A 21,800-nucleotide genomic window follows, 5' to 3' on the forward strand; every position below is an offset into this window, starting at 1 on the left:
AATAAAAATGTCAGCTCAGGGCAAAAAATAAGCCCTCACCTAACCCTATCAACCAAAAATGTAAAAACATTATAGTTCTTAAAAAAAAAAAAGCAATTTTTTTTTTTTTTTTTTTACAAATTTCTGTTTTTTTTTACCACTTAAATAAAAAAAAAATTATTATGCATTTCTGGTATCCCCATAAACGCCCTGACCTGTAGAATCATATTAGAAGGTAATATTTTTACCATATAATGAACATTGAAAAAGCAAAAGGCATAAAACAATTCTGGGTTAGCACTTTTTTCATGATTTCGCCTCCCTTGGAATTTTTTCTCCATTTTTCAGTGCATCACATGATAAAATGGATCATGTCATTCAAAGTACAACTCATCTCTTAAAAAAAGCCACCATACTGCTATATCGACTGAAAAATTAGAAAAGTTATGGCTCTTGGAAGAAGGGAAGGAAAAAACTAAAGTGCCTTAAAAAAGTAAAATATCGGCAGTAAATGGATGACGTCCGATTTCTTTGTATGAGAATAGCTTGAATTGGCGATTTTGAACATGGACCATAGAAGGACAAGTCTCCATTTATCTTTTTGTGCAAACAGTTTTTTGCAAAATAAAAAAAAATGTGAAAAAGCGCATTGCTTGCAATGGGTCTGTGGTCCAGAAAAATAAAAGATAGGACATGTATTATAAAACCTGATGTGTGAAGCCAGCCTTAAATCTTGTAATATGGTAGTCTGTATCTATTCTGTTCTGCAATTGATGAACTGCATTCCTTACTAAGCATTAGATAGGTTTTTCAGGACTTTTCAAAATTTGACTAAATTAAAAGGATTATTAAAAAATTACGCTCCAATCTCCGCCACTCCATTGCTGCCATTCTTGGGTTCCCCACCAGAATCATATGTGATGATATACGATACATTCAGTCATCTGACTGATAAGGCCACTGATTTTCTACAGTCTGGTAGGACAGGATGCCATCACTTCTGGTGGGATGTTGTCCCGTTCATCAGTCATTTGTCCTATGGCTAATCGGTGGCAGGTAAACTTTGGGTTTAGATAGGGATAATGAGCAGGGAAAGAATCCTGCGTGGCGTGCCAGCTTCCAAGTACCTAGTCACTGCTACAATTTTTTTAGACAACAACCAATCTTCATGTCTGTCTTGATGAGGCAATGTGGTGGAATCAGAGGCGTCTGATTCACTAAGAGGCGAATACCTTTTAATTAATTAGGCACATCTTAAAATTGGCCTGTGCCTCACCACAAATTTTACTTTAGTAACGTACGCCACAACTCGTCATGAATTACACAAACAGGTGTCTCCACACCCCGTCCCACACCCAACCGCCCCCAGCTCTGGCATTTTGTCAGAGCTGGAAGAAACTGGCGTGAAAATGACAAAAGTAGCAAAATGTTTGTGCAACCTCGCGTTGCCCCAAAATTTAACAATTTTTCAAAGTGTCTAATGCCAGATTTCTGACTTTGATGAATTGGGGCCTCTATGATTTGTTTGGTCTATAAGGACTAAAAATTTGTTTCAATAGGGAGAATGAGATAAGGGCCTGTGATCTTAGACCCTGCTTATCACCAAGAACAATAAGGGATAGGACACACTGAAATCTAACCTGGCCAACCTTTGGATGTAAATTGTACACACATACTCTACCATGGGCAAATTTGTACAGATTTTTTTCCAGAGTGTGGATGAGATTTGGTAAAATCTTATCTATTTTGCTACTATTGTAATACAATGAGGATTTTTATTAACCCATACAAATACCCTACTGCTACAGCAAATTATCTCTAGCCACGTTTTAATTTTGGTGACGGCCATTTAAATCACCATGGTCCACCTAGAAGCATGAAAGATAAGTGTGTGTCTGTTTGGGAGATGAGAGAGCCCAGTAGAGTTGAGCAAAAAGATTTCCAAAACACTGGTCCAGTTGCTACATAAGTAGTCCATGGCCACTGGAGCAGAGTCCTATGAACTGGCTGCTACCTGCTAGCATCCCCAGCTCCTTTTTTGATTAAAAGTTTTGAATCGATGTCACCGTTGCGGCGTGACTTACACAGGACATCACACTGGTCCTACTAATCACAAGATACCCGTAAATGCTGGCAGGTAAGAGGAGATTTGCAGTGCTCTTGTCCAGGGACCATGGACTACCAACAAATCCCCAGGAACAGGGTCCTGCAAATCTTTTTCCTTATCTCTAATAGCAAGGTAGAGTAGAGTGCTACAACTGGTGGGAAGAAAAAGAAAATCTCTCTAATTAACATCAGTAAACCCCTGGGTCCACTCAGAAGACAACCCTACCCTCATTAACACCTCAAGAAGCTGTGTAGAGTGAATAAAGCATTCTTTAATTCTATATTGTGGCCAACATTTGTTGACTGCTTTGACTGCCTCCATATCAAGCAATTTTCCATCAATATGGCTGCTCTTTTTATCTTCAGAGAAACAATGATGGGTTAAAGCACCATTCCAGCGGGGGAGGGGGTTCAGCACTGGAGTGGTGCTACTAAACTAAAGTCCTTGCCTACTGGTCTTATACTCACCCACGCGTCTTGATCTTTTTTCAGCTCCGATCCGGTTCCGTGATGCCATCTTGTGACCGCAGTTTCTGAATGGCTAACCATTAACCAATAACCATTCTGCCGCCTCACCACTGCCTGAGCTGCTGCCTCATCACCACCAGAGCTGCTGCACCCTCGACATTCTGTCTCTTCCCCACTATCCCATAGAATGTAAGTCCGCAAGGACAGGGTCATTGTAAATTTGTTTACTGTTAACGATATCTATAACTTTGTATGTAACCTCCCCTTCTCGTGTACAGCATCATGGAATTAATGGCACTATATAAATAAATAATAATAATAATGGCTGAAAGTCAGAAGCTACATCACAAGCTCTCAATGCGAGTCAACGAGAGATGGAACAAGGCTGTCATAGACTTGTACTTAGGTGTAACCTCCGGCTCGCTCAGCAAACACTGGAGCAGCCGGCAGGTCACGACAGGAGCGGCGGCGATAGAGGGGGAAGATGGCAGCAGGTAGGTATCAGACTAGGTGCCGGACCTTACATTAGAAGCACCACTCCAGCTCTGCAGTAAAAAAACACTGGAGTGGTGCTTTAAGTGGTTATACTAAGCATAGCCTTTATTAGTGATATGGGCAGAACTCTATTTAGGTGCCAACCATAATAGATGGAACTACAGAAACAACCAAGAGTGGCTAAGGTGCACAGTGTCCATAACTCCCATTCATTGCTATAAGAATTATGGAAACAGCATAGTTTAGTTCCATGTCCTGTAATCCGTGGCTGGATGGAAGTTTTCCTATTCAGCCATGAAAATCTGAGATGCGACAAACCTTATAAACGTATATTTGCACACAGCGTCTTATAGACGCTGGCATACCCACTGGGTTTTACCTGCAAAGATGCTTCAGAAAATGCAGGCAGTGTTTTTTCCTGAGGCTTCATTTCTGGGTGCAGTCAATTAGCCATATTACTCGCGCGAGGATCGCATCGCAATTCGCGGATTTGTCAGTGGCTCTGCGGACATGAGCGTCACAACTACAGTTGTGGCCAAAAGTATTGACACCCCTGCAATTCTGTCAGGTAATACTCAGTTTCTTTCTGAAAATGATTGCAAACACAAATTCTTTGGTATTATTATCTTCATTTAATTTGTCTTAAATGAAAAAACACAAAAGAGAATGAAGCAAAAAGCAAAACATTTATCATTTCACACAAAAGTCCAAAAATGGGCCAGACAAAAGTATTGGCACCCTCAGCCTAATACTTGGTTGCACAACCTTTAGCCAAAATAACTGCAACCAACCGCTTCCGGTAACCATCAATGAGTTTCTTACAATGCTCTGCTGGAATTTTAGACCCTTCTTCTCTGGCAAACTGCTCCAGGTCCCTGATATTTGAAGGGTGCCTTCTCCAAACTGACATTTTTAGATCTCTCCACAGGTTTTCTATGGGATTCAGGTCTGGACTCATTGCTGGCCACCTTAGAAGTCTCCAGTGCTTTCTCTCAAACCATTTTATAGTGCTTTTTGAAGTGTGTTTTGGGTCATTGTCCTGCTGGAAGACCCATGACCTCTGAGGGAGACCCAGCTTTCTCACACTGGGCCCTACATTATGCTGTAAAATTTGATGGTAGTCTTCAGACTTCATAATGCCATGCACACGGTCAAGCAGTCCAGTGCCAGAGGCAGCAAAGCAACCCCAAAACATCAGGGAATCTCCGCCATGTTTGACTGTAGGGACCGTGTTCTTTTCTTTGAATGCCCCTTTTTTCTCCTGTAAACTCTATGTTGATGCCTTTGCCCAAAAAGCTCTACTTTTGTCTCATCTGACCAGAGAACATTCTTCCAAAACGTTTTAGGCTTTTTCAGGTAAGTTTTGGCAAACTCCAGCCTGGCTTTTTTATGTCTTGGGGTAAGAAGTGGGGTCTTCCTGGGTCTCCTACCATACAGTCCCTTTTCATTCAGATGCCGACGGATAGTACGGGTTGACACTGTTGTACCTTCGGACTGCAGGGCAGCTTGAACTTGTTTGGATGTTAGTCGAGGTTCTTTATCCAACATCCGCACAATCTTGCATTGAAATCTCTTGTCAATTTTTCTTTTCCGTCCACATCTAGGGAGGTTAGCCACAGTGCCATGGGCTTTAAACTTCTTGATGACACTGTGCACGGTAGACACAGGAACATTCAGGTCTTTGGAGATGGACTTGTAGCCTTGAGATTGCTCATGCTTCCTCACAATTTGGTTTCTCAAGTCATCAGACAGTTCTTTGGTCTTCTTTCTTTTCTCCATGCTCAATGTGGTACACACAAGGACACAGGACAGAGGTTGAGTCAACTTTAATCCATGTCAACTGGCTGCAAGTGTGATTTAATTATTGCCATCACCTGTTAGGTGCCACAGGTAAGTTACAGGTGCTGTTAATTACACAAATTAGAGAAGCATCACATGATTTTCGGAACAGTGCCAATACTTTTGTCCACCCTCTTTTTTATGTTTGGTGTGGAATTATATCCAATTTGGCTTTAGGACAATTCTTTTTGTGTTTTTTCATTTAAGACAAATTAAATGAAGATAATAATACCAAAGAATTTGTGTTTGCAATCATTTTCAGGAAGAAACTGAGTATTATCTGACAGAATTGCAGGGGTGTCAATACTTCTGGCCACAACTGTACATAGAAATACATGGTGTCACGCTCAGGCCAGTCTGAGGATTGCAATGCGATCCTCGCGCGAGTAATATGGCCCTCTGACTGTACTATATGACTTCTATCCTGATGTTTCTTTTGGCAACTTTGCCACTGGTGATTTTCTTTTATATTATATGTACTAATAATGAGCAGTTTTCAAGCAGAAGCCTCCTGAAGAATAGACCGGTCACTTCTTTTAACTACTTTGTATCTTTGGATGCCTGAGCAGTTAAAAGAAGTGGCTTTTACATTGCAGTGCATATGCTTATTCTTTTAGGCCCATTTTTCGTGCTTTTTCAGGAATGTTCCATGCAGACATCGCGTGCACATACCTTATACCCTGCACTGAAGAATTACCTTGGGCCGTTAGGTTCCTTTACAATTCAACAATGACCTTCTCAAATAAACCTGAAGTCAGTATCATCTGAATATGGCTACTTTTCAGTCTCTTTCCAAGTGTCAACCCATAGTTCATTGAAAGCAAAAAACACTGCACAAGGTACTGTAGCATTTCTATATCCCAAGACTGATGAACAATCAATTCACTTCCACTTTCACCGGACACCCTTCTCCTTCTCCGCACAGCAATCCATAATCACCTTCTGCTTACTCACACTTTCCAGTGCATTAACCATCTCAGACAAATTTTACTGCATTACAAAGCGCTAATCCTTTTTCTTTCATCACTCAGATACGGTTGAATTTTTGTTCTGTGCCTTTGATCTGCTATAAGATCACAAAAATAATTAAGGAGGGAGTGTGACCGCAGTTCAGTGACTCTATTATGGTCATAAAACTTCGAACTCCAGCAAATAACAATGCAAACTGAACACATTGTTAAAAATATTTCTTGGACTTGATAAAGCTGGTGTACTTACTTTGAAGTTTCAGATCAAAATGGCGGTATAATTATTTTTAACCGCTTTGTTGCCTAATATTGAGATGACCGTTTTATCAGTTTAATTAGGGCTCTAGCTGAACTCCTATCATTCTCATTTTGTAACGTGAGCTTTATACAGGCATTCTAACAAGGATTTTTAAAGTAAATACAGGTCGACGAGATCTACGCTCCTCAACATTGAATATGCAACATCAAGAAGGAAAAGTCATGGAATTATGGAAATCACAGGATGAATGGACATGTTAATGATGTGCAAATTCTGAAAAATTAGAAACAACGTTTTTAAAACATCTTAATTTATGTAGCATCGAGTATAAGCACCACATGCAGAAATCCCCACACTTACATGCCTTGGCTGCTACAAATGAGGTTATTAATGATTGAGAAATGTTCTGCAAAACTAAATGGACCTGAGCATGAAAATCATCAAGATCCGCTGCTGGCAGCTCCCTTTGAAATTACCTACCAATGACTTCCCAAATGTGGTCGATGGGAGACAAGTCTGGAGACGCTGCAGTCCATGGTAGCACATTTAGGCCCCCAGGCTGCACACAGTAGCACAAGCAACATGCGACCTGGCGTTATGTTGAAAACCGTCTCCTGGGACACTTTGCAGAGGCATCTACTAGACCTCTGAAGTCACTCCATGCCATGCTGTTGAGGCGCACATTGTGATATTACTGATATAACACTTCTCACCCAATGGGATAAGGAGAGAAGAAGAGGCACAGAAGACTGGACGGCGGGCTCCAGGGGTTGTGGGCCAGGTGAGTGGTGAGATGCGTATTCATTTTTTTTCCTGTACTAATGTTCTGAGGTCTGGAGAGATCCCAGCGTATAATAAGGAACATTCAGTTAGCATCGAAATGAAAAAAAGATCTAATACATAACAAATAAAATAATAATAAAATAAGGATATTATGGAACTATAATAAAGGAACACACAATCTAGTGCAAATTAGTAAGACCGACCAGTTCTGATTTCCTAAGTAGAATATATATTAATTCAGGGTGATATGTTCTCGTTATGGCAAATAAACCTGCCACAGTGAGAACTCATTATAAACCATATCAAAGTAAAATGTAAAAATAATTATCATTAATTATGTGTGAGAAAGATGTCAGTGCACATCAGTTTACTTTGTGCTTATTGTCAATACTAGAATCTACAAAGCTGCGGTACCAAAGGTCACAATTATTTTTCAGCTGCCAGAAAGTTTGCAGAAACTGTTTTCTATCTTTCCAGCAATGAAGTAGAACATCAAAGAGAAAGGCTAAAAGTAACCGGAGGTCGGAGACAGAATGCTAGGATTCACATAGACCGAGAATATCCACAATTATACTATATTTGAATGTATCACTATTAGAGATGAGCGGATCGATCTACAGAGGATCACGTTTGAGTCAACTTTCCTAAAATTCCTGGTTTCATGTAAATTTAAACACTGAAATTCACACACACAAGCACACACAAAATCTTGACCAGAACCATTTTGCACACTGCTGAAGCATCAGAGAGCGGGCTAGCACCATTTATCATTAATCCGTGGGCTTCCCCATATAATGCCCTGCAGCTATGACATCTAGCGGATTATCATACCTTGAACATTGGTGGTCAGTGCCTGGGCCATCACAGATCAGAGGTTCCCAGTTGAGCACAGTTTGTACGGCAGAATCTTTTTCTATCTCCAGAGTCACTGGGTTAGGCCAGAGCCACGCTACCGTATAGCACGGCCGAGTGCTATGCGATAAAACATCACACCAGTGTTATTCTATAGGGCAGCACAGATCTCCGATCAATGGCAGCATATTGCGATTGACAGCGAGACTCAGCTCACTCGCACCCATACAAGTCTATTGGTGCAAGTGAAACATTGCACTGCAATCAGATATCACCCAAGTGCAGTGCGATTCCCACTGACTCTGAACACAGAGGAGATGGAGAACTACTTTCTCAGTCTTCTCCACAGCTGTGCTCTGATCCTGTCATGCGAGAGGATCGAAGCACAGAGCACTGACACTAGGCACCCCCGTCAAACCCAGCTAAATGTCATTACAGAGAATGGGAGCAGAAATTACCAAATATGTTCAGAACCGAACATTAAACATAAGTTCGGCATGAATATGTCAAAATTAGATTCGGGGACAAAAAACGAACAAATTCGCTCATCTCTAATTAGCATTGGATGCTAAATGCTGATGTGTCTCCAGACTAAGTCTGTCTCTCCTGAAGGGTGTAAACTCTTATGGTCAGCAGGGCCCTATCGCTCTCCTGCAGAATGTAAGCTCTTATGGTCAGCAGGGTCCTCTCTCTCCTGTAGAGTGTAAGTTCTTATGGTCAGCAGGGTCCTCTCTCTTTCCTGTAGAGTGTAAGCTCTTATAGTCATCAGGGTCCTCTCTCTCTCCTGTAGAGTATAAGCTCTTATGGTTATCGGGGTCCTCTCTCTTCTGTAGAGTTTAAACTCTTATTGTCACCTGGATCATCTCTCTCTCTTGTATAGTGTAAGCAGTTATGGTCAGCAGGGTCGTATCTCTCTCCTGTAGAATGTAAGCTCTTATGGTCAGCGGGGTCCTTTCTCTTTCCTGTAGAGTGTAAGCTCTTATGGTCATCGGGGTCCTCTCTCTAATTTAGAGTGTAAGCTCTTATGGTCAGCGGGGTCCTCTCTCTTTCCTGTAGAGTGTAAGCTCTTATGGTCAGCGGGGTCCTCTTCTGTAGAGTGTAAGTTCTTATGGTTAGCAGGGTTCTCTCTCCTGTAGAGTGTAAGCTCTTATTGTCAGCAGGGTCCTCTCTCTCTCCTGTAGAGTGTAAGCTCTTATGGTCAGCAGGTTTCTCTCTCTCCTGTAGAGCGTAATCTCTTATGGTTAGCAGGGTCCTCTCTCTCTCCTGTAGAGTGTAATCTCTTATGGTCAGCAGGTTTCTCTCTCTCTCTCCTGTAGAGTGTAATCTCTTATGGTCAGCATGGTTCTCTCTCTCTCTCATCTAGAGTGTAAGCTCTTATGATCAGCTGGGTTCTCTCTCTCCTGTAGAGTGAAGGCTCTTATAGTCAGCAGGGTCCTCTCTCTCTCCTATAGAGTGTAAGCTCTTATGGTCAGCTGGGTTCTCTCTCTCCTGTAGAGTGTAAGCTCTTATGGTCAGCAGGGTCCTCTCTCTCTCCTGTAGAGTGTAAGCTCTTATAGTCAGCAGGTTTCTCTCTCTCTCCTATAGAGTGTAAGCTCTTATGGTCAGCATGGTTCTCTCTCTCTCCTCTAGAGTGTAAGCTCTTATGGTCAGCATGGTTCTCTCTCTCTCCTCTAGAGTGTAAGCTCTTATGGTCAGCTGGGTTCTCTCTCCTGTAGAGTGTAAGCTCTTATAGTCAGCAGGTTTCTCTCTCTCTCCTGTAGAGTGTAAGCTCTTATGGTCAGCAGGGTTCTCTCTCTCCTGTAGAGTGTAAGCTCTTATTGTCAGCAGGGTCCTCTCTCTTTCCTGTAGAGTGTAAGCTCTTATGGTCAGCAGGGTTCTCTCTCTTTCCTGTAGTGTAAACGCTTATAGTCAGTGTGGATCACTGTGTCTCTCTCTTCTCCTGAGCAATTACAAGCTTTCTAGTACTGACATTCGCGCAAATTTACTCGTCACAAATCAAATGTTTGGGAAAAGTTGTTGAATTTGAATTTCAAAACATCCACTCATCTCTAATCACTATTTTTACAAAATCACACAACAGCCCCTCAAACAGACTATTCACATGCTCCAATACTTCTAAAAATGCAGAAGCTAATCATCAGTTTAAGACATGAAGATTTTTATTACATAATTTACAATGGCGACTTTTCCTTGTAGTCTATGACATGTTTCCCCTTCTGTTCCCATCACCAGAGGCCTCCATGGCTTATGGAAACAATGAAAACTGTGCCTTGAATAAGTAATCCTGATGGGAGAAGTTGACCAGGGTTCAGCAACTCAATCTCTTCGATTAGAGAGCCGGTGTAAGTGCTGGCCAGTAAAGGAACCTAGCATCAGACGTCATTTCTTACTTCCCGTGTCTTTGGCGAGATACTGCAAAAAGGAGCCAAAACTTAGCGGCATGAAAACATGAATGATTGTTTTTGTCTGCATGACCCAAATTTAATGGGCTAATTTTTTCAAAGATGAACACATGTGCTAACTACCTTGATAAACTGTATGCAATAAATACAAGAACTGTAAAATCCTTGCTTGTCTATGAAAAAAACGATTCAGTTAACCTCTGCACCCATTCAAAGGGGTATTACAATCTTGTACATTTATGGCACAGTCACAGGATATGTCATAAACATATAGAAGATGTGGGCCCACCAAGGAGACTGCCTAATTTTTACCAACAGGGAGGAAATGGTTGAGGAAGTAAAGATGACTGGGAATTTATGAGGCAGTGATCATGCTATCTTAAAATTTTGGATTACAAGAGGAGGAAACTTGCGAGGACTGAAGACTTTAAGGTTGGACTTCAGAAAGGCAGATTTTAATCGACTCAGAAAGAGGATAGGAAAGGTTCAATGGCACCATGTTCTAAAGGACAGAAATGTCCAATATGGATGGGAGATTTTGCTAAATGAAATTCACACTGCACAATCAGTAACAATAGAAGAATTGGAATCATTAAAGAGACCAGGGTGGATGAACACAGAACTTAAACACTTGCTAAAAAGGAAAAAAATATATGTATATCAAATGGAAAGAGGGGGGCAAATCTGTGACAGAAAGCATATGACAGATGTGGGGACAAATGACACCGCAAGAAACGACCTGGAAACCATCTGCAGAGACTTTGAAGACTTAGGCAAGAAAGTGAAAGAACTGGGAGCGCAGGTGGTCTTCTCTTCCATCCTCCCAGTGGATGGCCATGGAACAAGGAGGTGGAATAAGATTCTGCAGGTGAACAACTGGCTACGTCGATGGTGCCGTCAGCAACGATTTGGATTTCTGGATCACGGAGTGAATTACCTTTACGATGGACTACTTGCTAGAGATGGGGTGCACCTTACGAAGACTGGAAAACATGTATTTGGAAGTTGCCTTCCTACACTTGTAAGGAGAGCTTTAAGCTAGAATAACATGGGAAGGGAAGCAAAAGACCAGAAAAAGCCATACACCTGACAAATGCTATTGGGAACTCTGCTGTTAGAAGTGGAAAAGAAGAACAAAGACAAAAGAATCTAATTAATAAAAATATTGGAGAAAGAGAAACCAATCACAAACTAAAATGTTTCTATACTAATGCACAAAGCATGGGCAACAAACAAGGAGAATTGGAACTACTAACACAGGAAAAGAAATATGATGTCATTGGGATCACTGAAACTTGGTGGGACAATACACATGATTGGAATACAAGACTAGAAGGATACAACTTATTTGCAAGAAACAGACTTGATAAGCGAGGAGGAGGTGTCGCATTGTATGTTAGAAACGCGTATATCTGATTGAAGCTTCAGAGACTGGGAGTTCTGTGGAAACTGTTTGGGTAAGAATACAAGGACAGAACAATGGAAAGGACACCATTGCAGGCATTTACTACAGGCCGCCTGTGCAAGCTGAAGATATGGATGAACTCTTTATGCATCAAATGGCCAAGTTCTCCAAAAATTATGACATAGTTGTCATGGGAGATTTCAACTATCCAGACATTTGTTGGGAATCTCTCTCAGGCAAAACTAACAGGTCAAGGAAATTCTTATCCTCTCTTGCTGACAACTTTATCTTCCAAAAGGTAGGGGAGAAAACAAGGGGAACTGCTACCTTGGATCTAATCCTTATAAACAGGGAGGAAATGGTTGAGGAGGTAAAAGTGGCTGGGACCCTAGGAGGTAGCGACCATGCTATTTTAGAATTTTGGATAACTAGAGGAGGAAGACCTGTGAAGACTCAGACGTCAAGGTTAGATTTCAGAAAGGCAGATTTTAAGGGATTCAGAAAGAGAATTGGAGGGATCCAATGGCTGGATATCCTTAAAGACAAAAATGTCCAGGAAGGATGGGAAATCTTGAAAAATGAAATTCTCAAAGCACAATTGTTAACAATTCCGAAAAAAGGGAAGAATAGGAAGCATTTAAGGAAGCCAGGATGGATGAAGACAGAACTTAAGCACATGCTAAAAAGGAAGAAAAAAATGTTTATAAAATGGAAAGAGGGAGGCATATCTAAAGAAGAATATAATGCTGTCTGCAGAACCTTCAGGGCACAAATCAGATTAGCTAAAGCTGACAATGAATTGAGGCTTGCAAGAGATGTCAAAAGCAATAATAAAGGATTTGGGGGATATGTCAAAAGTAAAAGAAAAGTCAAAGATGCTATAGGATTTTTACAGGATGAAAATGATGAAATGGTAAGACAGGATGTTGAGAAGGCCGAACTTTTAAATTCCTATTTTGCATCTGTTTTCTCTCAGAAAGGAAATGTAACATCGACTGTTCTTCACTGTCCTATTATGGGAATAGAAGAATCCAGGATATCTATAAACAGAAAGATAGTGAGGAAACACTTAGCTAACTTAAATGAATTCAAGTCTCCAGGTCCAGATGAATTACACCCCAGAGTACTGAAGGAGATAGCAGAAGAAATTTTTGAACCCCTCTCCATAATCTTTGAAAATTCTTGGAGAACAGGAGAAGTCCCAGAAGACTGGAGAAGAGCAAATGTTGTTCCTATCTTCAAAAAGGGGAAGAAGGTGGACCCAGGCAACTATAGGCCGGTGAGTCTGACTTCTATACCAGGAAAGATCTTTGAACAAATTATTAAACAACATGTATGTCAGTACCTGGATAAGAATGAAGTGATTAAACAGAGTCAGCATGGGTTTGTAACTAATAAGTCATGTCAGACTAACTTAATTTCCTTCTATGACGGAATCACTGATTGGGTGGATCAAGGAAATGCTGTAGATTTAGTATATCTTGACTTCAGCAAAGCATTTGACAAAGTATCTCATACAATCCTTATTGAAAAAATGACTAAGTATGGAATGGACAAGGCAACTTTTAGGTGGATTCATAACTGGCTTAGTGATCGGACCCAAAGAGTGGTCGTAAATGGCTGCACATCCAGTTGGAAGAATGTCTCAAGTGGGGTACCACAGGGCTCTGTCCTGGGCCCTGTATTGTTCAACATCTTTATCAACGATTTAGATGAAGGAATTGAGGGTAAACTGATTAAATTTGCTGATGACACAAAGCTAGGAGGGATAGCTAATACTAGAGAAGAGAGAGAGAGGATTCAAAAATATATAAATAAACTGGAGAAGTGGACAGCAACTAACAGAATGGTTTGTAACAGGGAAAAATGCAAAGTACTACATCTGGGGAATAAAAATGAAAAAAGCATATACAGAATGGGAGGAATAGGCCTAAGCAACAGCACATGTGAAAAAGACTTGGGTATACTAATAGATCACAGACTGAATATGAGTCAACAGTGTGATGCAGCAGCAAAAAAGGCAAATGCAATTCTAGGATGTATTAACAGAAGCATACAGTCTAGATCACGTGAAGTCATTATTTCCCTCTACTCCTCTTTGGTCAGACCTCATCTGGAATATTGTGTCCAGTTTTGGGCACCACATTTTAAAAAAGACATCAACAAACTGGAGCAAGTTCAGAAAAGAGCAACCAGAATGGTGACCGGTCTGCAAACCTTGTCTTATGAGGAAAGGTTGCAGGATTTGGGATTGTTTAGTTTGCAAAAGAGAAGACTGAGAGGAGACTTAATAGCTGTCTACAAGTATCTAAAGGGCTGTCACATTGTAGAAGGATAAACTTTATTCTCATTTGCACAAGGAAAGACTAGAAGCAATGGGATGAAACTGAATGGGAGGAGACACAGATTAGATATTAGAAAAAACTTTTTGACAGTTAGAGTAATCAATGAGTGGAACAAGCTGCTACGAGAAGTGGTAAGTTCTCCTTCAATGGAAGTCTTCAAACAGAGGCTGGACAGACATCTGACTGGGATGATTTAGCGAATCCTGCTTTGAGCAGGGGGTTGGACCAGATGGCCCAGGAGGTCCCTTCCAACTCTACGATTCTATGATTCTATGATTCTATGACAATCTGTGGATGAGTATTCTAATCCAGAAATACCACTGTAATGCAATAATAACCGTGATAAACTTTATGAATGACTCATTGAATCCATAAAAAATTTAGAATGTAAATATTTTGAAAGTGTAGTTGATGTACTTATACAGTCCTAAAGGCTTTGCAGAAAGTGCAAAGCTAGGCAAAAATTATAAGGAGGGTCATCTGTAGACCCCCTGAAAGGAAAAACTGGAGGGCCTCAATAAAATACTGAATATTAAAAACACTTTATGTGCTGCTGTCATCTGGTAGTGTGGAAAAGTGAAGGCTATTCTAGGATTTGTTCATTTTTATGAGAGTGAGCCTGTCAGCAATCTCAGTTGACAGGCGAAAAGCACCTGTCGGTTATAACCCCCCAGCAGCATTGAAAACCCGCTTAGCTTTATCAAAAATGGGGGCGAGTCCACGCCCTTTTTTAAATTATTTAAATCATTTTAAAAAACAGCGTAATGACGTCTCTCTATTTTATAACCAATTGACAGCTGAGCCTTGCTTGTTATCAAAAATAGAGGAGACCCCACATCTCTTTTTTTTTTACACATTGCGATAGCCAATCACAGTCATTCCAATACTTGACATGGTCATGATGGACAGGAAGTGCCCACACAGGAAAAGCTAGTCGTTTGGCTGCTCTGCAGCCTTTCAACAAGCTCTGTTTGGGCTGCTAAACCCAAACAGTAACACGGACGTCCAGGAGAAGTCCGTGTTTGGGGTCCGTTAGGTGTCTGGTATGGACTCCAAACTTTACCGATTTGGTTCGTCCATCACTATGTAGCTGCATTCACTATGAACTGTAAAATGAGGATAATTACATTCAAAATAGTCTCCATAAGATTTTACAGCTTCAAAAATTCATGGACGCCTTAAAAAAAGTGTATGGACAAGGCCAAAAAGTTACTTATTTTTACAGACTGTCCCAGAATTTCTGGACAATCAGTGACCCTGCTTAAGGTGTGTATTTAGGGTGCACTAATGCTGTAGACAGTCATAGTCCTAGAAATGGCCGGCAGATTCAATAGAGTTTGATGACAAAGTGAAACGTATTAGCTCATTTCCTCATTTTACACAAAATACGGAAACAATTTCCTGCAATTCAGGGACATCTCCAATGTTATTTTTACTAATTGGTCCCCTTTAACCCCACTCGAACTTGTCTGGCTTTGCTAGAGGTGAGGACAATGCTGATTTCTTCTGTTCACGCTGGATTGTCTTGTCCATGAACAGACTACTGTCTCCAATGTGAACACAAGTGATTCAATTTAAGCTTCTGAAATTTCGGCTACTGTGAATCCACACAATATTGTGTCCTTGTTGTAAAATCCATACAGAGGATCTACTCTTTTCCTCACCCCTGACCTGCTGACCCCGTGGTGGCCTCAGGACAGATCTGACCTGGTCACAGGCTGACCCCGAGCCAATAAGATGCCCCTTATTAACATAAAACATGGATTGGGTGGCAGGTTGACAGATTATAACTTGGGCATTATTACAGGGGCTGCAGAGTAGCATGGGATAAATGTGAGTCCGAGGATTTTAATATTCCTCAGGGCCTGTGCTTTAGCTCACCACTGAAACTCACACTGACCTATAATACAATAAGATGTATAGATGATGGGATATGATCAAGTATCATCCACAGGGGAACAAAGGCGGATGACAAAGGCCAAGGAAATCTCTCCACCTGCAAGTCCTTTTTATCAAATATAATGTGAGCATTGTGTACATCGGTCCAGATAACAACTACAAAAAAATGTAATCGCCGAATATTAAACACATTTTTTCATATGAAAAATTTATTGTAGCTTTTTGGAAATGGCTTCCTTTTCGTACATTTGAGTTGTTCTTGTTTTTTTTCTCATTTCTTGTGTAATCCTAGCATTGAGCCAATATTTTTCCCATTTATTACCCCGTGATGAGCACTTATCAATATTTTCGTCGTGGTGCACACTTTCTATAAAAAAAGCCCTTTTGTACCAATCAAATTAGCATTGTAGCTCGGTTGTAAATGTCTCCCTTGGTGAACACTACTCATCATTTATAACTACAAGACTCTGGAGTATATAAGATGTGCTATCGTTTAGTACTCCCAATGAAGCTTAATGTGGATAGATGTAAGGTTACGCACTTAGGCCATAATAACAAGTGTACTACTTGCCTATAAAGTGAGATACGATCAGGAAATATGAAGATGAAAAAATACAGGAGAAATCGGGATCAACGGAGCATGCTGCATTGCCGAGTATGGAAAAATAAATGGATCTCAAGAAAATGTAACATCTTCAATGATTAATAGATCCATTTTTTAAATTTTTGTCTAAATACATTAATAAACAGCCTGTTTACAGGGCTGTGGCTTATGTTGGTGCTACATATGCAGTAGAAAATACTAATAAAAAAAAAATATATTTTTTACCTCTTCTTGTCCTTTGACTATTGCATCACAAGAATTGTGCAGTTCTCACAACTTCACCTAATACCTTCGCCTACACCTTCACTTCACTGTATAATAAAGGTAATATACTTCTATAGAGAACAGGTTAGAATTTTGACCATGATCTTTAAATCCTTAGATGCTATGGTCAATGTTGACCGCAGCATCTAAGTGGTTAGACAGAGGTTAGAGATACAGTACTATTATAGGGTAGCATGGTGGCTTAGTGGTTAGCATGGCAGCCTTGCAGCACTGGAGTCCTGGGTTCAAATCCCACCAAGGACAACATCTGTAAGGAGTTTGTATGTTCTCCCTGTGTTTGCGTGGGTTTCCTCCCCCATTTCAAAAACATACTGATAGGGAATTTCAATTGTGAGCCCTATTGGCGACAGCGATGATAATGTGTGCAAAACTATAAAGTGCTGCAGAATATGTTGGCACTATATAAATAGATTATTATTATTGTATCCAGTGATCTAACAATCACCCCCTTTTCTGCTATGTTAGTACACCAATTAAATAACCACTCCCATCAAAGTTTTTATCCTCTTAATAGATTGTAATCATCATATTATACAGCACTGTGTACTTACAACTGCTCATTTTGCCTTTCTACAAAGCTAATTATTCTCTTTTAATGCATCACATGATTAAAAACAAACTAGCTAAATCCTTTTACGCTCTATATAGAAACCAGAAGTCTCATTTCCCTGCATGAGTCATCATTAGAACCACAATTCGACCTCGTTGACCCTCTTTTTCCCATTTATTACTGTAAAAATGAAAATATTTTTGTCTTTTACAGGAGACATGGACATCAATGGATTATCTTGACAGGACAAGTGAAGAATATATTTATTATTTTAAGTTTTACAATAATAAATTGGAAAAAGAGGATCAGGGAGTATTTATTTCAAATAAAGGATTTTATTCTTACTGTGTGTTTATTTCAAAACTTACTATGGGGTTAATAATGGGGGCGTCTTATGGACACTTCTCTATTTCTAACCTCTGGGTTTGATGTCAGCTGACAAAACAAAGATGTTATCAACCCTAGCCCTATTACCCCACTTGCCACTGCACCAGGGCAAGTGGGAAGAGAAGGGCTAGGCACCAGATTTGGCGCATCTTATGGGGTGGCTAAGGACTGAGGTTGGTAGCCTGGGAGGGGGCACCATATCCCTGGCCCCTTCCCAAGCTATTATTATAAACCCACAGCTGTCTATTTAACCTTTGCTGGTTTGAATTTATAGTGGGACCTTACTTAATTTTTTTTCTGGGTTCCTCCGTAAACTAACCAGTAAAGGCTAAGCAAATAGCTGTGAGCAGTTAATTAATAGCTTGGGAACCTTTTGGGATATTGTCCTTTTTCCCAGATTATTAACATCAGCCGTGGACTTTCCTTTGCTGGTTATCAAAATTACATGTGACCCCATGCCATTTTTTTTATTTAATTCTTAATTTTACACAGGATGTACACAGCAGGTGCGGAATACAACACCCATCATTGTCGCCTGGTCATGCTAATCTCAGGGAGACCAGGTGACAATGATGAGAGCTGCCTTCAGCACCCGGCACCTGGGATCAGCGCAAATTGTACTGCTTTTTCCCAGGCACCGGTATGTGTCACACTGATGACACACAGATGTTATCAAGCATTATGGCTGTGCTGCCAAAAAAAGACATGGACATACCACAATTGCATACAATGGGTGTGCACGTATCCGTATTTGCAGTCGTTAAAAAACGGACCACATACGGACAAAAAAAAGGATGTGTGAAAGGAAGAAAAAAAAGATATATAATTGGTAATTTGTCTTGTCACTGCATCTGTAATTACCAAAACTATAAAACACTTTTTTTGTAAGCTTTTTGTCTGTTCCCTCTCCAAAACCATAGAATACAATACACATTTGTGAACCCCACAATGGTACCAGTGACAGCCAACTCAACCACAGAAAAATGCAACACAAAACAAATTGTTTTTTTTCCTTTTACAAAAATAGTGAAATGTCAATCATTAATGTACATTTGGTATCACCACCATTGTACAGTATTGTACTGCCTCCCGTTCTTTTGATTAGCAGTAAGACCCCCAGCAATCAGTAATGTATCACCTCTACTGTAGGTAGGTGATAAGTTGTAATTGTGTGATGACCCCACACACTGCTGTAATATTTTCACAATATTCAGAGTAGAATATGCTTTCTTAGCAAATATGAGCCAGGGTCAATAATGGAAATTATTGAGACAATGTCAGGAAACAAATGTCTTGTCCAGCAATAATTAATATCATTTAATTGCGCTGATTTGTATACCGAAATACTCATAAAACATTCCAGTCACTTTTAACAATTTTCCTTTGTCATTTATAGCCCAGGGCACAAGGATGTAAAGTTGTTTGTCCGACATCTAAGCAAGAGCAAGATTCGAGGCTGATCTATTACATCCAGGTCATTCCTACTGTACGTTCACTCAGCACTGATTAACAATGAATCAGTCAGGCATGCTGGGGGCATCGCATACAGTAGATATGGAGCATAAGGACAAGGCAATATCAATAGGGACAAGGCTTGAAGGTTACAGAAAACTCTATAAAACCGTCATGCATTACTAAATAGAATTTAAGCAAGATCCAGTAAAGTACAAAGTCAGATAAAAAAAGTTCTGTGGCTTTAGGCCAGTGATTAGCAGCCCATATCCTTATGTGACCAACTAATATAAGACCACAAAATATTTGTACAGCACATCATAAACATTTTGATTATAAAATTTTGGACCACTGAAAAAGTAGGGTATGCTTTTACCCCCAAGTCAATGCCAATTTCATTCATTGCACTTCTTCTTCTGTTATTGTGAATGGAGACTGCAATACCAGATACATTCCATAGACAAGGGGGGGCACTGTTTTCTGAAAAAAAGACAACATACTCCGTTTCTGATCTTAGAATCCTTATTCAAGTAATTATGAATCCCCATAAATAAATCCCATTTTAGTAGCTGAGTTACAACATAATAATTCTCATTATTCTAATTCATTTTTAGGTTACATTTTTGTCACCTTAGTTCTAAATCCTTTAGCTTTTGCAACCTTTTCAGGGCTCCAGAATACAGATTTTTAAATTAATAGCTACAGAAATTTCACATTAAAGGGAACTTGCCATGTAAAAAAAATGTTATTATCCTGTAGATATGGGGTTAATCTGAGGTTAATAGAGTTCTGAAGCTGCACTGAGAACCCCACTACAGGGAGGAAATTAGCTTTATTTCTGACGGCAGCCTTCGGCTTTCAGTCATAGGGGTGTGGCTGGCGCGGCATCAGTCACCACTCAGTGCATAGTGAGTGGCGGCTGTAACCACGCCCCGGCATTGACTGACAGCCAGCTGTAACACAGTACAGTATGTTGAAGGGCTGTGGTGGTGCTGTAGAAGAACCCGACCTAGAAAATAATTTAATGAAGAAGAAAAAAAGAAGAGAAAGAATTGATACAGGATGTATAAAAAAAAGTACCCTATTCCAGTTGTTGTCTATTGGTTTTATTTTGTAAGGGTGCATTGAAAGGAAATCTGACATTAGAAAATTACTATTTATGTCAGCAATCATCAGTAGTTATGAATGTGTTTATTTTTTCTATAATTTATTTTTTTATAAAGAAAATATTGAAATTTCCGTACTAAGGCTGTTTTAGACTCATGACTCCTGTTCTTTCAGGAAATACATACAGTATGTACATTATCAGCAGTAGACTGACTGTATCTTTTGTGTTCAAGCACCTAATGAGCCAGGGAAAAGGTTCATGTGAAGGGGCAAATCAGAAGGAGCTGTGACGTCATCTATTATAAATGGAATATCCGGTGTATAAAGATATTACCTTTTATTGTAACCCTGTCTGTGATGATAATGAGTCTGTTGAAAAGTCATCAGCAAAAAACAGGAAGCACGAATAGGCATATAAAGTGGCCTATGTGAATATTGTATGATTTCCCTTTTTTTTTTATACAAATCGCTATATAAAAAATAAAACCAAAAACATTTCCAAAATGTTTTGAAAATGCATGAAATATAAATCATGATTTAAACAGTGGGTTATTGTCTGATTACATATTTCCTTTATACTAAGCAAAATAAATTATAGCTAGATATGCAGAAGTAATATTTTGATGTCCGGTAAGCGCTAAAACTATTGAATAGATTCTTACACGTCAACATCCATGTTGTAGATAGATGAGCCAAAAAAAGCTTAATTATACATACATCTCTGACCCCTACAAAACCTCAAGAATCACAAACTTGAAAATATATGTAATTGACATAATTTATCTTTCTGTACATGAGAACACCCACAATATAACAGAATTATCGTCCTGGATTGCAGGCTTCTATTGAGGATGTAGTTTATGATCACACCACGTTTCCATTTTGCCCCATTTATCAGAGCACCTAATAATTATTTTCCATTATAATGTAATAATCAGTATTAGTATAACATACATCACCACTGTGACATTTCCATGTAATGTACTTAGTGTGAGTTATCTTTTTCTAGACATGTGTTCTGTGTGTTCTCATATATTCTTGTGTTGTCTTAACTGTTAGATAAAGACGGAGCATTACTCATATAGGAAAATGTACTTTATGTGTGCAAGATGCCGTACTGAGGCTTTGCTGACTTACAGTATATAAGAACATATAACTTGGTGTCTAGGATCTTAGAGCTGGGTGCAACTTTGCTTCTATTGCCCTCTACTTGATACAGTATTTTCCCATTTTCTCTGCCTATAAAGAAGGTTCTTCTCTTATCTCCATTAGGCCAGATACAGATAATAAACAAGTGTTTGATATGCTTTGCAATTTTGCCAGTTTTAATGATGGGCGTGTAGTAGTAATATGCTCGTAAATCGTGAAAGGGGTTTTCCCACAGACAAAGGGCATTTTAATTAATAGATCTTGGAATAAAAATAGGTTTCACAATTGGATGTGCTAAAAAGAAATGTTCATGTGCTAGATAATCTTATAAATTTGCTCCTGTGTAATGGCTGTCTGCAGGGCTGCCACCAGGAATTTCAGGGCCCGATACTGCCAAAATTTTCAGGCCCCTTTGAGATTCTGCCCAGGCTACACCCCAGCTCCGCCTCCACCCCTCAAACCTTCC

Source organism: Dendrobates tinctorius, unplaced genomic scaffold, assembly GCF_039654945.1.
Source record: "Dendrobates tinctorius isolate UK_male_01 unplaced genomic scaffold, ASM3965494v1 ptg000145l, whole genome shotgun sequence".
NCBI classification, from domain to species: Eukaryota; Metazoa; Chordata; class Amphibia; order Anura; family Dendrobatidae; genus Dendrobates; species Dendrobates tinctorius.